At 42.4% G+C, this 17,912-nt stretch overlaps 1 protein-coding gene across 4 annotated transcripts in view; it reads right to left on the bottom strand.

The window, feature by feature from the left end:
- Nucleotides 1-17,912, bottom strand: part of Ak5 (adenylate kinase 5) — a 193,731-nt gene that overhangs the window by 90,393 nt on the left and 85,426 nt on the right. The window lies entirely within an intron of this gene.

Raw genomic sequence — 17,912 nt, forward strand, 5'->3', positions numbered from 1 at the left:
TCTTATTATTTTATGTGTATGTGTGTTTTGCCTGCATGTATGTATGTGCACCATGTGTGTGCCTGGTACTCATGGAGGTCAGAAGAAGGCATCAGATGCCCTGGGCCTGGAGTTACAGATGGTTCTGAGCCACCATGTGGGTACTGGAAATTGAACGTAGGGCCTCTACAAAAGCAACCAAGTGCTTTTAACTGCTCGGGCCAGTCTCCAGCCCCTTACAGCCACTTTTATATATGTGCATGGCCACAGAATTTCTAGCAATGTGACTGTCAGTGTGTCATTATGCCACAGCAGGATACCAAGAAAAAAGTAACCGATAAAGCCACGCAAGGAAAATGTATCCAGGCTGTGGTTTTAGCAGACAAATTTTTACTCAGAAATAATGGCTCTCTAGCTTTAAGCAACAACACATCATGGATGGAAAAGATGGCCTTAGACAAAAGATAAACAAGAGACTGTTATTTGCTTTTCAAATGACTTCGACATTTAAAAAATACTACAAGGCAGATACCAAGTTGTGCTAACTCTTAGCAGAAGGGACTTCAAATGAGACACAAGCAGCCTTCCACTTCCCCAGCTGTAACCTGAAGTAGACGGAGTCACATGGGACTGTCAGCACTGGCCGACCTGGAGTCTCTGAGGTTAGGAATCAGTGGTCACGCAATTAGGTCCTTTCCTAACTTGTTCATGCTGTGGGATGGTCTGTATGTCAAATGTGTTGCTGATTGGTCAATAAATAAATCACTGATTGGCCCGTGGCCAGGCAGGAAGTATAGGCGGGACAAGGAGGAGAATAGAGCTGGGAAGTGGAAAGCTGAGTCAGAGAGACGTTGCCAGCTGCCATGATGAGAAACAGCATGTGAAGTTGCCGGCAAGCCACAGCCATGTGGCAAGGTATAGATTAATGGAAATGGATTAATTTAAGATATAAGAACAGTTAGCAAGAAGCCTGCCACGGCCATACAGTTTGTAACCAATATAAGTTTCTGTGTTTACTTGGTCGGGTCTGAGTGGCTGTGGGACTGGCAGGTGAGAGAGATTTGTCCTGACTGTGGGCCAGGCAGGAAAATTCTAGTTACATGTTCATATAAGAATGCTTCATAGAAATTGCTCCTTTGGAGCCTCCACGTGGCTTAACCAGCAAATGACTTGCCATGCAAGTCGGACAGCCTGGGTGTGACTACCAGAACCCACACTGAAAAGCCACATGTCATGATGCTTCTGCAGTTCAGCTCTCCTGCAGTGAGAGAGCAGTGGGCACAGGATGGCCCAGGAGCTAGCTGGCCAGCTGTACACTGCATGGCACAAACAAAGGACGCCTTAACAAAGCGGCGGAAAGGATGCTTGAAAGTTGTCTTCTGACCTACACACACACACACACACACACACACACACACACACACACACACCCCACATACATACATACATACACCCCCCCACACCACACATACATACACACACACATACCACACATAAATATACACCATGTACCAGAAAGACCACCCATACACACACACACACCACACATACACCATACACACATCCCACATACACATGACACACACATTCCACATACACACCACACACATGCACCACACACACTAATAATAATAGTATGAATAACAGTAAACTAAAAACAATAAGAAAGCACACCTCTCTCCATGTACGCATTCCTCACAGCGCAGGACTGAGTCTCTTGGCTTGGCTCTCTCTGTTCAGCAAAGTTAGCGCATGCTGATTAGCTGTGACACAGCCGAGAAATGCCCAGTGACACTCGGCATAAACTGCTAATGTTTTCAAGGATGAAAAGATTGTGGTTTTCTAAGTCTGTTATTTCTAATCTTAACTTGTGTGTGTGTGTGTGGGGCGGGGGGAGAATGAACATGGAGGTCAGAGGACAGCTGTGGGAGTCAGTTTTCTACTTCCAAGGACCAAACTCAGGTCGTGGACTTGATGGTAAGGGCTTTTCCATGCTGACACTCCTCAGTTCCAATACCCTCCATCCCTCCCTCCTCCCTCTCCCTGCCTCCCTGCTCCTTCCCTTCCCCTGCCTCCCTCCCTCCTCCCTCCCTCCCTGTCTCCCTCTCTCCCTGTCTCCTCTTTGTCTCCCTCCCTCCCTTCCTGCCTCTCCCTCCCTTTCTCTCTCTCCCTCCCTCCTTGCCTTTCTCTCCCTGTCTGTCTCCCTCCCTCCCTCCCTGTCTGTCTCCTTCCCTCCCTCCCTCCCTCCTCCTCTTTTCCATCTCCATTCTGTCCCCCTTCCCTTCAGCAGCTGGCTGTGCTGTCTGGGCTGGCCTCCACACTCCATGCTCCCCATCAACTGAAGCATGCACCGTTTCCTCTGGAGTTCTGAGTCCCTGCCAGTCTGTCATTGTCATTTAGTTGTTGGAATATGCTGCCTTGTAATTTTGTCTTCCTGGAATCTTAAAAACACAGATTCTTAGAAGGGACTGGCTTCCTGTAACTCTGGATAGGGTTCGTAGAGCCTTAAATCCTCTCTCTGGCTAAGCGCTTAAAGGTACTATTGATTTAAAAATTAATCTACAAAGATGTCAGGAGCATAGCTGCTATATGAAGTGACATTGTGGTTATTACATTATTTTTGATTTAAATATAATTAAATCAAGGCAATAGTTCAAGGATTAAAGAGAATATGCTATCAAAAGGCTTAAAGAAACCTAGCAGTACCCTGTCTCTGGCAGGCAAACATACTTTCATTTATTTTTTTCTCATTATTGGTAATATACCTTTACTATTAATTATTTCTTCAAACATTAACTTTATTTTTATTTTATGTGTGTGAGTGTTTTGTCTGCATGGATGTCTGTGCACTACTGTGTGCCTGATACCTGTGGAACCCAGAAGTGGGCATTGGATCCCCTGGAACTAGAGTTACAGATGGTTGGGAGCTGCCATGTGGGTTCTGGGAACTGAACCTGGGTCCTCTGCAAGAGCAGACAGTGCTCATAACGGCTGGACCATCTCTCCAGCTCCCATGCTACTCTTGAGGACTTGGCTTTAGAGTTCTCCTTTCCTGTCTCCACTTTCTACCCGTTCACTGTGGCCTCCACTTTCCATTTCCAGACTGTCAAATTTCTTCCCACCATCCTGCCATGTCGTGTGGAGACACTGCCCTTACGTTTCCCTGAAGATGGACTGGATGGTGGGAATGTTTTCTCCCTTTTTTTTTCTGCCTTTCTCAGTTTCTTCCACATCCACCCCTTCTCCGTTTATGGTACACATTACTTTTTGTTGCACATTTATGAATGAGGCCACCGTGCCAGAAATCTATGCACCAGGTCATGTTTCATTTTATTTCCTTCATAAGGAACCACTGATATGATAAAGGAATTTTTTTAAAAAAAGCATAACCACCAAGATGATGATGTTAACAAGAGCAGTCAGGAATAAGAAAGACAGGCCAAGGAAGTTTTGAAAGCCAGAGACAGATGTAACATGTAAGTAATCTAAGAGGGAGAAGAATCCTATTTAAAAGTGTACAAAGGGAGATTATAGTCAAGAAAAACTAAAATATAACTGCCCCCCCCAACCAGAACTAAATTTGATCTCACTTATAATATAATCAGTAGAGGGCAAAAAGGTCTTTGTGCAGGCAGATCAGCACTGGAGAAGCCAGGAAAGTTAAACACACAGCTTCCTCTTCAAGGGAATGAGGTGTGTAGTTGCTCCACCTGGAATGCTGGGAGTGATGTAGTTTTACAGCCTGGTGATCCTTCACTGTCTGATGAAATACTCTCTGCCTGTGTCTCCAGAAATCATGTTTTACTTATCCCAGACCCTTTCCTCCAAATCTGAGTGTTACTTCTAGGCTATAAACCCATCCTTATGAGAGATGTCACTTGCGCTTTACAACAGCCTCGGAGACTTCTGTGTTATCTTAGGGCCAGGCCAATCCTGAGTCCCACAGGCCTTATGTTCACCTCGGTCCTTCTCCCTAGACCCGTTTCTTGGGCACTATCTCTGTCAACAGTATCCATTCTTTTGTGAAAGAAGCCAGATGTACTTTGTAAGGAATTTCAATGTAAACATGTCTTAACTTTATTGTACCCTTGGGACGAGTTAATTGTTATCAGAAAATTTTTTCCAAAATTGTGCTGTGTTTAAATATGGCTAAATAAACGAACTGGTGGTCATACTCTGGAAGTCTTGGCCCAGCACCAATACCTAAATTGGGCTGAACAGAGCTTCAGTCTTGTCTCTTCACTGATTGTTTCCTTGGCTCCTATAAAGTCAGCAGGAACCCTACAGTAATCAGTACATGAGAGTTATCTAACACACATTTTATTTCAGTGGGCAGTGGATTGCATTGTAGCATTTTATTATTGTGTATTATCACACTATTTGGCCAACTGTTAGCACTGGGCATCAAATTCATACTATACATATTGAACAGTCTCTAGGTTTTGCTTTCTTTTCTGAATTATGCAACATTAAATAGGTTACAAAAAGATTCCAAGTTTCACTTCTTAACTGGTTGCCTTTTATGTGAACATGTGTAATGTAAATTTTTGTTTGTTTGTTTTTGTTCTTATTTTCTGGAAGGGCATAGAAAGCAGTAACAGTCATTAGAGCTTCCATATCTAATACAGAGAGCCCAGCTCCAAGAGATCACTGTTTGATTTCATATTACCATGCTGTTAAGTCCTTGGCAAAATATTGCCTTTGCCAACTTAAAGTTGATTTTAAAAACTGAATTGGCAAATGTTAGAGAAAGATGTAAAGGGAGGCTTTGCAACCTAAGACTGCAAATATTTTTCTGCCTTTCTGGCTCACTTTGAATGCATTTACATGATTTCTGCATATTTTAAACATATCACCAATGAGTTACCAAGTTTTTGTGTTCTTTTCCATGGCATGGGGTCAGGAAGTATTTCCAATGCTTGGTCTTTTTCTTTGTTTTGTGTCCTGCGTGTGTTATAAGAGAAAATTTTTATTTAGCACCCAGTATTAGAGGATCTCCAGCAATGGCTTTCTGGTGACATCCAGACATCACACATGTCATCACAGTGTGGAGGGTGTGGACCAAGGCCCTGTGGCCAGAGAGGAACCAGAGAGCCAGGCTGGTTCTTGTCTAACAACAAACTCCAATCTACTCCTCCAAAACCCAGCCCTTTTCCACAGGTCCACTTTGATCCAATTACCAGGGTGACTGTGACCTAAGACTTGGCACTAGGCCACACCTTATAAAGGCTTCGTCACCTTCCAACACATTGGGGAATTGAGGTTCAACGTGAGTTCTGACAGAAACAAACCCTATTTCAAACACAGCAGCACTGGCCTGTGTCTTCAGTCTACCAATAGTCCTATGAAGCACATTCTCCTCCCCTTACTTTGACACCATTTAACAGAGGGGAAGTTAGGAATAGTACTGAAAAGTTTAGCCTCACTGTGATACAGGTTGTGAACCCAGGCCAGTCACCCCGCTACGCTTTTACTCCACAGCCACGAAAGCACCCACAGTTCCAAACACTACTCTGTGGTGATTTGTAGTGACTGCACCCTCATCATCTAACACCACAAGGCTTCCCATGTGACAGGAAGGTGCTGGGTTCAACAGATGTTCTTCTGGTCTTTAATTTTCACAGTGACAGTCAGCACTGGATTATTTCTAATTTATTTATGAGATAAGGAGACATGTCCAACACTTTTCTTCTTTCTATTCTACTTTCTTTTCTTCTTGGTGTTTTTAGCAGTTCTCTCTCCTTTTCCCCATCTCCTTGGAACACTATTTCAGAAGTGGCAATGGGGTAGGTTACTGTAGAATATTAGTTTAAGATGTGTTACATTTGTTTATGCTATGGAACATTCGTTTAATGATGCAAAGATGTGTTTTATTCCTTTATGTTGCATTTGTTTAACTCTGTGAAGCTGTATTACTTTGCCTGTCTAAAACACCTGATTGGTCTAATAAAGAGCTGAATGGCCAATAGCAAGGCAGGACAAAGGATAGGTGGGGCTGGCAGGCAGAGAGAATAAATAGGAGAAAAAGAGAGAATGAGGAGCAAGAGAACAAGGAGAGGAGGATGCTAGGGGCCAGCCGGCCAGCCACCCAGCCAGCTACAGAGTAAGAGTGAAAGTAAGATATATAGAAGTAAGAAAAGGAAAAAGCCCAAAGGCAAAAGGTAGATGGGATAATTTAAATTAATAAAATCTGGCTAGAAACAAGCCAAGTTAAGACCAGACATTTACGAGTAAGAATAAGCCTCCATGTGTGATGTATTTGGGAGCTGGGTGGTGGGACCGCTAAAAGAAGCCAAAGAGTAAAAAAACAACCAACTACAGTAGGTAAAGCAGTATTCCAACCATCTGAACCCCCCTAACCTAGATGAGTCATCCCACCTGGCTGAATCTCTGTTTCCTCATCTTGCAAGGTCAATGCTATCTACCTGCAGAATGAAGGGTGTGCAATAGAACCTGGTAGATGGCCTCAAGCTGTGTTTGCTTACATAATCTCTCAGTAGGTATGGCAACTGTGGCTGTCCCCATCACAAAGTTCTAAAACACAGCTGCAGAGGAGTCAATGGCCATTTGAGTGATTCCACGGCAGACTTTCCAATATCTTTTACACTAACAGTAAAATTTATATTGTTGACTGTGATTTATGAGTATACTCCACAGTTGTTGATGTAAAGCCTCACTTTTGATAATTCATTAGCTGTGGAATGGCTCTGAACACCTTAGTTTATCAGTATTTCTCATGACAATTGGGCTAGGCACCAATTATATTTGTCTTTCTGAGTCTGGGTTACTTCACCCAGGATCATTTTTTTTTTCTAGTTCTATCCATTTGTCTGCAAATTTCATGATGCCATTTTTTTTGAACAGTTGAGTAATACTCCATTGTGTAAATGAACCACATTTTCTATATCCATTCTTTGGTTGAGGGACACCTAGGTTATTCCCAGGTTCTGGCTATTATGAATAAAGCTGCTATGAACATAGTTGGGCAAGTGACCTTGTGGTATGATTGAGCATCCTTTGGGGATATGCCCAAGAGTGGTGTGGTTGGGTCTTGAGGTAGATCAATTCCCAATTTTCTGAGAAATCACCATATTGATGTCCAAAGTGGCTGTACAAATTTGCACTCCCACCAGCAGTGGAGGAGTGTTCCCCTTGCTCCACATCCTTGCCAACATGAGCTATCACTTGTGTAATTAATCTTAGTCATTCTGATAGGTATAAGATGGAATCTCAATGTAGTTTTGATTTGCATTTCCCCATTGGCTAAGGGGAATATTGAATATTTCTTTTAAGGGTTTCTCAGCCATTTGAGATTCCTTTATTAAGAATTCTCTGTCTAGATCTGTACTCCATCTTTAAAATGGATTATTTGGTTTGTTGATGTCTAGTTTCTTGAGTTCTTTATATATTTTGGATACTATTCCTTTATCATATATGGAGTTAGTGAAAACCTTTTCCCATTCTGTAGGCTGCCATTTTGTCCTATTGACAGTGTCCTTTGCCTTACATAATCTTTTCAGTTAAATGAGGTCCCATTTATTAATTTTTTTTTCAAGACAGGGTTTCTCTGTGTAGTTTTGGTGCCTGTCCTGCATCTTGCTCTGTAGACCAGGCTGGCCTCAAACTCATAGAGATCCACCTGGCTCTGCTCCTGAGTGCTGGGATTAAAGGTGTGTGCCACCACCGCCTAGCCCATTTATTAATTGTTGATCTTAGTGCCTGAAATATTGGTGCTCTGTTTAGGAAGTTGTCTCCTGTGCCAACCAGGGAGGCTTCCTCTGGCAGCTCATATGAGCAGATGCAGAGACCCACAGCCAAACATTAGGTGGAGCTTGTGAACCCTGCAGAAGATGGGGAGGAAGGCTTGTAGGATCCAGATGGGTTGACACCAGAAAAACATGTTCCACAGAATCAACTAAGCAGGGCTCATAGGGGCTCATAGAGACTGAAGTGGAAATGCTTTGCCTTTATGTTATGGTTGTTTAGTTGGGGTTTTGTGGGACTCCTAACAGTAGGATTAGGGGTGTCTCTGACTCTTTTGCCTGCTTTTGAGACCCTTTTCCTCCAGCTGGGTTGCCTCATTCAGCCTTGATATGAGGGGATGTATCTAGACTTATTGCATCTTGTTATGCCATGTTCAGTTGATTTCCCTGGTAGGCCTGCTCTTTTCTGAAGGGAAATGGAGAAGCAGTGGATCTGGGGGGAGGGCGGGTGAGAGGAGGGCTGGGAGTAGTGGAGGGAGGGGAAACTGCCATTGGGATGTATTATATGAGAGATGAGTAAAAAAATCCTTCATTAACAGGCAATGGGACCACATCTTGTCTAAGCAGTGTTCATCTGCATGGTGGGAGCTGTCACTGTGCCTACACATTATTTAAATGTGACATATAGATGTGGGAAAAAACATCATGCTCATGATGGTTTTATCATAGCTCTGGTATAACATGCTTAATATTTTAATAACACTTATTATTTCTTTTGTTGTCTCAGTAGTAAAGGGAAATCAATTTCTAGATTTTGCTTTCTTTTCTGAATTATGCAACATTAAATAGGTTACAAAGAGATTCCAAGTTTCACTTCTCAACTGGTTGCTTTTTATGTGAACATGTAGAATGTAAGTTGTTTTTTTTTTCTTCCAGGAAGGGCATGGAAAGTAGACAGGCCAGCTCTAAGAGATCACTGTTTGATTTCATATTACCATGCTGTTAAGTCCTTGGCAAAATATTGCCTTTGTCAACTTAAAGTTGATTTTAAAAACTGTATTGGCAAATGTTAGAGAAAGATGTAAAAGGAGGCTTTGCAACCTAAGACTGTAAATATTTTTCTGCCTTTCTGGCTCACTTTGAATGCATTTACATGATTTCTGCATATTTTAAACACTGTGAATATTTGTTGCTCTCATTGGTTTAATAAAGAGCTAAATGTCCAATAGCTAGGCAGGTAGAGGTTAGGTGGGACTTGTGGACAAAAAGAGAGCACAGGAAGAAGGAAGGCGGAGTTGCCAGCCAGATGCAGAGGAAGCAAGAGATGAACATGTCATGCTGAAAAAAGATACTGCCATGTGGTAGAGTGTAGGGAAGAAATATGGGTTAATTTAAGTTGTAAGAGCTTGTTAGTAACAAGCCTAAGTTATTGGCCAAGCATTTATAATAAAAAATTATAAATGTGTGGTTATTTGGGAGCTACCAGTCCTGATAAAAAACCTTGCCTACATATGACATCCTTTTCTGGCCTCTGCAGGTACTGCATATGTCTGTGACAGACATACATGCATTCAAGACACCTATATATAAATAATAAAATAAAATAATAAAAAAGAATTGTAGCAACTATATCACTGCATTCATTTTTTTAAAAAAACCCACATTTTGAAGATTTATTTTTACTTAGATTTTTTTTATGTATATGCATGTGTGTGTCCGTATGAGTACATGTTGTGTGTGTGTGTGTGTAGGTGCCAAGGAGGCCAGAAGATGACACGTGATGCCCCAGAGCTGGATTTATAGGTGGTTGTAAGCTGCCCAATGTAGGTTCTTGGAACTGCACTTGGGTCCTCTGGAAGAGCAGCCAGTGCTCTTAACTGCGGATCTGTCTCTCCAGGCCCCAAATCCACATTTTTAACAGACTCATGCAGCTGGAATTCATGTGGTTTATGGTATAACACTAAATCGAGTTGTTTTCTCTTTGAATGACAGCCAGTCATTCCCCAGAGAATTTGCATCATTTAAAACTATTTGATTCAATACACACCCACATTTTACATCATATAATTTTATTTTATTAGCTTCTTTAAACATTTGCTATTACATTTTGATATTTTGATTGAAACTGCACCAGCCTTTAGTGCTTTTAAACATTAGGGCCAGAAGCAGGGCATGTATTCATTTTTTTCCTTTAAATTGTTTTTTATTTCTCCTATTAAAATTTGGTAATTTTATTTGTCCAGTATTAGAGAATGCCATATTAGTATAAGTAGCAGATATTTATTATTGCTGTTGACATTGAAAATGAGATCTTATTCCTCTAATGACCACTTTACCAAGTTTTCTACATTTTATGACAAATATCTTTAAGTCTATTATACTAGATTTCATAAGTATAAATGGTTTGAAAATTTTAATATTTTTCTATTTTCTTTCTTCTATTAATACCCTGTTTTTAATGACATCACAATAGCAGCAATCTTTTATAATTTGGTAAACTTCAATATGACAAACTGCACCCTTGGTTTGTATGGAAATATGTGCATTGTGCTTGGTTTGGCTATTTTTTAAAAGAAACATTTTATGCTTAAACTTTACTTTCAAAATCACAAGGGAAAAGTGTAATTTTATCAAATGTATTTTGGAGAAATCTGTTTATATTTATCTCATTTTCTTGTTAATCATTCTGTTGATATTTGTGCAATGATTTTTCTCATGTGGCACTAAATCATGTTCTAGGGGTTAGTTTTAGTTAGCTATGCTCAATGTAACGGAAGCCCCCAAAATCCTGGGATACTGGCTAAAGGGGTATTATTTTTATTATTAACAATAACATCATAGCATCTCATTATTTAATGCTGGGGAGATCTGTGAGACTTAGTGTCCATATTTATTCTTGGTTAACATCCAAGAAAATGGAGATCTCAAGATGTTACTGACTTCTTCATAAGTCTATGGGGGAATTAATGGCATAGTGCAATTACATACATAGAAAGTGAGTTTCATAGCCTTAGAAGGCATAGCAATAGGTCTGGGAAGGTGGCTCAGTGAGTAAAGTGTCCATGAGGACTTGAGTTTGAATCCTTAACACCATGTAATAAAAAAGCCAGGTGCAGAAATGTCCATCTATAACCCTAGTTGGGAGAGTGGTGTGGAGACAGGTGGATCCTGCCAAGTCACAATGAGCTCCAGGTTCAGTGAGAGATCCTGTCTCAAAACTCAAGGAGAACAATAAAAAGACTTCTGACCTCTGCATGTAAGTGCACTTGTATACTCATGCACATGTGTGTGCATGCACATACACACAGACATAGCAATACTAAATGACATTAGTTCACTGAAATCATCTTCTACCCATTTGATTCAATTGATACTTTGGGCTTAATTTAAACAGACCAATAAAAATTAAAAAAATTCAGGAAATTGGTCTTATGATAAAATGTAAAAGAAACTGAGGTCATCTAGTTTGTGGGGGTGGAAAGATTGAAAGGTCTTAATATCATCTTTTGTGCATTTTTTCCTAAAGAAAAGAAAACCTGTGTTATGGAAGTTGTTGAGGAACTGCTGAAGATATAATCTTGAGACCTCCATGTTTCCCTGTGATGGAGTGCACTGCCTGATGATGGAGTGCACTGCTAGGTGATGGAGTGCACTGCCAAGTGATGGAGTGCCCTGTCAGGTAATGGAGTACACTGCCAGGTGATAGAGTGCCCTGACTGATGATAGAGTACACTGCCTGATGATAGAGTGCCCTGCCTGATGATGGAGTGCACTGTCAGGTGATGGAGTGCACTGCCAAGTGATGGAGTGCACTGTCAGGTGATGGAGTGCACTGCCAAGTGATGGAGTGCCCTGTCAGGTGATGGAGTACACTGCCAGGTGATAGAGTGCCTTGCCTGATGATAGAGCACACTGCTTGATGATAGAGTGCCCTGTCTGATGATGGAGTGCACTGCCAGGTGATGGAGTACACTGCCTGGTGATAGAGTGCCCTGCCTGATGATGGAGTGCCCTGCCAGGTGATGGAGTGCACTACCAAGTGATGGAGTGCCCTATCAGGTGATGGAGTACACTGCCAGGTGATAGAGTGCCCTGCCTGATGATAGAGTACACTGCTTGATGATGGAGTGCCCTGCCAGGTGATGGAGTACACTGCCTGGTGATAGAGTGTCCTGTCATGTGATGGAGTACATTGCCTGTTGATGGAGTGCACTGCATGTTGATGGAGTACACTGCCTGATGATGGAGTGCACTGACTGATGATGGAGTGCACTACCTGGTGATAGAGAGCCCCGCCAGGTAATGGAGTACACTGCTTAATGACAGACAGCCCTGTCAGGTGATGGAGTGCACTGCCAGGTGATGGAGTGCACACTGTCTGATGATAGAGTTCACTGCCTGATGATAGAGAGCCCTGTCAGGTGATGGAGTGCACTGCCTGGTGATGGAGTGTCTGCCAGGTGACTGCACCACCAGCCTGCCAGCATCTCTGTGCTGAAGGCATGCAGAGGGAAGGGGTGTGTGGTGGAGAGGCCTGGTGAGTGATCCCTGAAGTTTAATAACTGGGCTTAAGTTATTTAAAGTTTTAGCTTTAATGTTACCTACTGTTCTCATGAAGGCTGTTTCCACACCAATGTGGGATTTATTTTGTTTAATAAGATGTTAGTTCTGGATAACAGCATATTTCTAGAGTTTAGCTAAATATATACAACAGAGAACACGGAGTACTGCTGGTAATAACAGGAAAACAGTGGTAATGATCAGCTAGGGTTACTTGTGTGCCCCTCAGAGTCATGAGCTGAAGAGTGCTCAGAATTCCTTTTGTTCAGAGTTCTGCTAAGCAAAGCCCTGGGAAGTCAGGAGGCCACAGCGTTGCTGACTTGGCGAGATACTGACAGCCACCTGTGGGAGCTGCCGTCTTGCTGCTGCCTGTACAGGATGTCTGAAAGCAGGCCTCTTTCCGAAGCCTATTGTTTGAATTTCTAAAAGGTCGTTTAGTGAAAAACCCAGAGCCAGAAGTTGGGGTAAATGCTGAAAGATCAGAGAGACAAAGGAACAAGCTACCTCTTACTCTAGGACTCCTCAGCCTGAAAAGCCTTATAGATGAAAGAGCTTCCTTAGCTGAAAAACCTTTAGTTCCTGTCTCCTCACGCCTTATATACCTTTCTCCACCCAGCCATCACTTCCTGGGATTAAAGGCCTGTGTGATTCCCAGTACTGGGATTAAAGGTGTGTGACTCCCAAGTACTGGGATTAAAGGTGTGTGCCACCACTGCCTGGCCTCTGTGTTTAATCTAGTGGTTTGTTCTCTTCTCTGATCTTCAGGCAAATTTTATTAGGGTACACAACATATCACCACAGAAGCCTCTGGTTCTGAGCATAACGTCTAACTCACAATTGGCCCATTAATATCATGAAGAGCTGCCTGGATGGCTGGAGCTGTGAACAGTTCTTTCTTGTTGCCGTAGCAAGATTCCATAGACTTTGTAGCTTGCAAACAACAATTTTATTTCTTACAGTTCTGGAAGCTGGAACATTCAAGATCAAGTTTGGTGAGGGCCTGCTGCCTGGCTCATAGAGCTGTCTTCTTACTATAGGATCACACGGTACAAGGGGAAGCAAGCTCTCTGTGGCCCCTTCCATAAGGCTGAGTGGAAGTTTCCCTTCAATCCATGAATATGTGGATTTATATATGAGTTTTAGCATGAACTAAACTGAATCTCTTGCCTGGAAAAGAGACACTCTCCTTTATTAGGGTTCTGAGACACCTCTGGCTTTAAAGCCTTACTAGAACCGAACAGTAAAAGCTGGATTTCGTCTTTTCATCTTTTAAAAACATAAAATTATCTACTTATTTGTGTGTGTATGTGGTGTGGTGTGTGGTGGCATGTGCATCCCACTGTGCACTTGGTGGTCCGAGGACAACTTCATGGAGTCCTTTCCATGGGCATTGGGGACCAAACTCAGGTCACCAGGCTTGCATGTCACAAGTACTTTTACCTGCTGAACCATCCTAGCAGCCAAGACTCCGGTGTCAGCTCTTGGGAGCCTTCAGTACAAGCTCCAGCCACAACACACTGGACATTTCTAGAACACAGCAGCTTAAACTTTCCTGTCTGTGACCCCTTTTGCTAAAGAAGATGTTATGGGACCTTAGGCATATAGTAAAGTAAAATAGGTATACAAAGCAAACGTTTGCTGATGGTAAAACATGAAAGAAATGAATTTTAAAACATCTTTGTTATACACTTTTTTATTATTTATCAAAGCTGGAAGCAACTTGCATATTAATGGGATGGGTGTTCTTGCTTACTTTTACATAAAGAATTAGATCTCGGCTGAATATTTGATACTGTGGGATTAGGGCACCTTTGCTGGTTTTCAGTTGAGCAATACTTTTATTTTATATTTGTCAATACTGACGCTGTTGTGTTCACATAAGCCTGTTGTATAAGCTGGTAAAAGCATGCTTGGGGCATTTCAGAAATTGTTGGAAATCCTGTCATAATCCCAAGCCTAAATTCATTGAATAATATTTTATGAAACTTAAGCGAGAAATTTAAAGATAAATTTTAGAAGACTGAACATTTCAACATACTATAATCCAAAGATACACTAACTTGGGGGCAGTGGTAGGAAAAACGGTAGTTTGTTTTCCATCATTAAGCTGGTATATCTCTACAGAGCAGGAGATTTTGGATGTAAGCTACCACACTGCAGTTCCTCACAACAGTTGCTGGCACTGTGAGGTATGGTGTGCAAAGAACTGAGGCTGGGGTAAGTCCCACAATGTAGCATCGGTGAGCATTGTCAGAAACACTCAGATTCGTAGAGGTAAGAACTAGTGGCTGGCTGTTCTGCTTCTCTGATCTTTCAGCTTTCATCCTGATATCTGGCTCTGGTTTTATTATTATTATTATTATTATTATTATTATTATTATTATTATTATTATTATTAAAAGACCATCTAACGTTTGAACAACAGTTGTATGTGTAATTTTAAATGAAATGTTGGTCACTGTGTACTCAGAAACCTTTCACTGTTGCTGTTTGTAATGTTCCATGACCCCCATGTTCAGCGACACAACCCCGGGGAAAACGACGCTCAGTATAAACAGTGTGTTCTAGGCCATGCCCTGCTCTTTACTTCTGTGCTCTCTGCCTACATCACCTCAGCTCCCAGCCTTCACCCAGCTAATCCTCCTTCCCCACCCAACCCAGCTCAGGTCTACCTCTCCCGAGACGTTCTCTGACCTTGTACATGGCCCCGTCTCTCCAGCACACCTCTGTCTTGATAGCACATGGTACACAGGATAGCTGTTCCCCTCAACGCCACAGCTGCTCTGTGATACCCCTGTGCTGTGGGATGGTCTGTATATCAAATGTGTTGCTGATTGGTCAATAAATAAAACACTGATTGGCCATTGGCTAGGCAGGAAGTATAGGCGGGACAAGGAGGAGAATAGAGCTGGGAAGTATAAGGCTGAGTCAGAGAGACACTGCCAGCCGCCACGATGAGAAACAGCATGTGAAGATGCCGGTAAGCCACAAGCCATGTGGCAAGGTATAGATTTATGGAAATGGATTAATTTAAGCTGTAAGAACAGTTAGCAAGAAGCCTGCCACGGCCATACAGTTTGTAACCAGTATAAGTCTCTGTGTTTACTTGGTCAGGTCTGAGCTGCTGTGGGACTGGCAGGTGAGAGAGATTTGTCCTGACTGTGGGCCAGGCAGGAAAACTCTAGCTACACCCCTGAGTGCAGAAATCATGACTTACAAATGTCTGCAGCTCTCTACTTAGCAAAGTACCTGAGTACTCAGTAAATGCTCGCCAAAGAAGGACATAACACACTTAGAGTCTGGGCCCCGGGACTACCACACTGCTTATCTATAGTGAATGGTTGGTTAATCCTGAGAGACAGGGAAAAGAGCCCTGGCTGGAACAGGACCGCAGAAGGCATGAGATCAGTGACACAGGCTCTGAGTAGTCACTGTGCTGAGACCTCTTTGACTTATTACTTTGTGTCTTTTGGCAGCCATATAACCTCTTAGAACCACAGTTCCTGGTCTATAAAAATGGGTCATAATAATGCCGAGCTCCTCAGCTTTGGTGGGGATGGACTAACAGAGTGCTTAGTCTGGCATTTGGTACAGGAAAGTGCTCGAGAAAAGCAATTATTATCAGAAGAGAAGTGTGGGATTTGCACATTGCTGCACTTTCCTCCAGATTTTGGGGCCAGAGATGCTGATGCAGTCAGCAGTTCCTTCCACCACCCGATCCCTGCTGAGGAGGATGCCAAAGTGCACCCTTGTGGCCTTCACATGTCAACTGGCTCATTCAGCATTGACCTTCTCAATGGTTGGAAACACTGCACTCTGTGGGCTCAGTGGGAACATTCAGGAGGCTGTCATTAATAATTACCAGTTCCCTGGAGCCTCACAAGCTGTTGGCATGCTGCAGAAGCATATTGAAAGTCCCATTTTCCCACAAGGAATAATCAAACACGTTTTAGATTCCACTGGCTTTTAAGATAGGCCTGTACAAAAGGCATGTTTTGAGCCCTGACCCACGTTGGGCGCTTACTTAGGTCCAGGTCTCTCACAAGTTACCTTCTGAGACATGCCCTTGCAGTGGAATGCCAGAGTGCACCTTTTGCTTCTGTCCCTGACATTTCTTTTGTTTTCAAATTTCAAAATGGATGCCCTACTTCTTCTTGGAAGGCAGGGCACAGATAAGATAATTCGACCCCTAGTTACGGTGTTAAGGAAGTCACAAAGTAGAGGACTTATGAGAGTCCTCCTCCATTCTTAAATTCACTGCCTCTACAGAGTGTCTCGGTGCCACCATGAAGACTACCCAGGTCACGAGACACAGAGGACCCTGATGGTGACAATCAGTGGCACTCTGTCTGTGGAGTGTTAGCTCTTGGAGTCTCTGATGGTCCTCTGAAATGATCTAAGTCCACTGGGTTGTAATCCCACTGTCAGCTTCTGCCAGCAGAGAAGAGAAGCCACATATCCAAAGCCTCTTCTGGGGTCTGTGACGACCATGATTAGTGCATTCTGGGAGCCACAGAGGGTGAGTGGTGTGCTGAAGATACCACCTGCAGCCGTTCCCAGGGCGCATGCCCCTGTGAGGTGGGCAGCTGTCCAAAGCGTTCTACCATGGCTGATCCAAAGCAAGGGCTGTCAGCCACATGCCCTCCCTTCCTGTTCAACCTCCTTCTGCCTTCTTTATGCTCAGGGGTTTATGTTGATTTTCCTACATTTTATAATTCATATTGTCACAATTCTGCCTTTACAAAAGCTATAAGCATATAATCCAGGTCTTATAATGATTATAAGCGTATAATCAATTTTGGTTTAGATAGTTTCTTTTTTTCTTTCTCTCTTCCTCCCTCCCTCCCTTCTTCCTTCCTTTCTTCTTAAAGATTTTATGATGACGACGATGATGATGATGATGATGATGATGATGATGATGATGATGTACATAGTGTTCTGCCTGCACATCTGCTTGCATGCCAGAAGAGGGCACCAGATCTCATTATAGATGGTTCTGAGCCACCATGTGGGTGCTGGGAATTGAACTCAGGACCTCTGAGCTATCTCTCCAGCCCAATATTTTCTTTTTTAATCATTGAAACAAGAAAAAAATGGGCCATTGAGATGGTTCAGTGGGTAAAATTGCTTGAATTTAATCCCCAGAATCCACTGTAGAAGGAGAGAACAGACTTACAAAAGCTGTCTCTGACCTCTATACACGGATATGGCACACATGTACACACACGTCATACATACATAATGATGATGATAATAAAACAAAAAGCTAATTATCCCTTATCTTCTTCTACTGCATTTCAAGTTCTCTTTATTTCTTTATGTGTGTTTAAATTTCTGTTTAGTGTCATATTAAAGTACTTGAAGCTCTCGTAACATTTCTTTTATGTGAGTTTGCTGGCTCCAAAGCTCTTGGTTTTAATTAATCTGTGAAGACTGTATCTCTTCACTTTTAAAATAAGTGTTCACTGGTTTATTTTATTTTTTTTAACATATTCCCTTCCAAATCTGTGGCTAATTGTCCTCCAGTTTGCAAGGTTTTGACAGGCAGTACATTAGGGCTCTTATTTTCTCCCTCTTGACATAATGTGATTATCTTCTCTTTCTATGTTCTCTCTTGGCCTGCTGTTTATATTACTCACATTACAGCATACTTAGATATTTAGTATTTAT

This window comes from Peromyscus californicus, unplaced genomic scaffold, assembly GCF_007827085.1.
Source record: "Peromyscus californicus insignis strain IS unplaced genomic scaffold, ASM782708v3 Scaffold_9__1_contigs__length_137607984, whole genome shotgun sequence".
In the NCBI taxonomy this organism is placed as follows: Eukaryota; Metazoa; Chordata; class Mammalia; order Rodentia; family Cricetidae; genus Peromyscus; species Peromyscus californicus.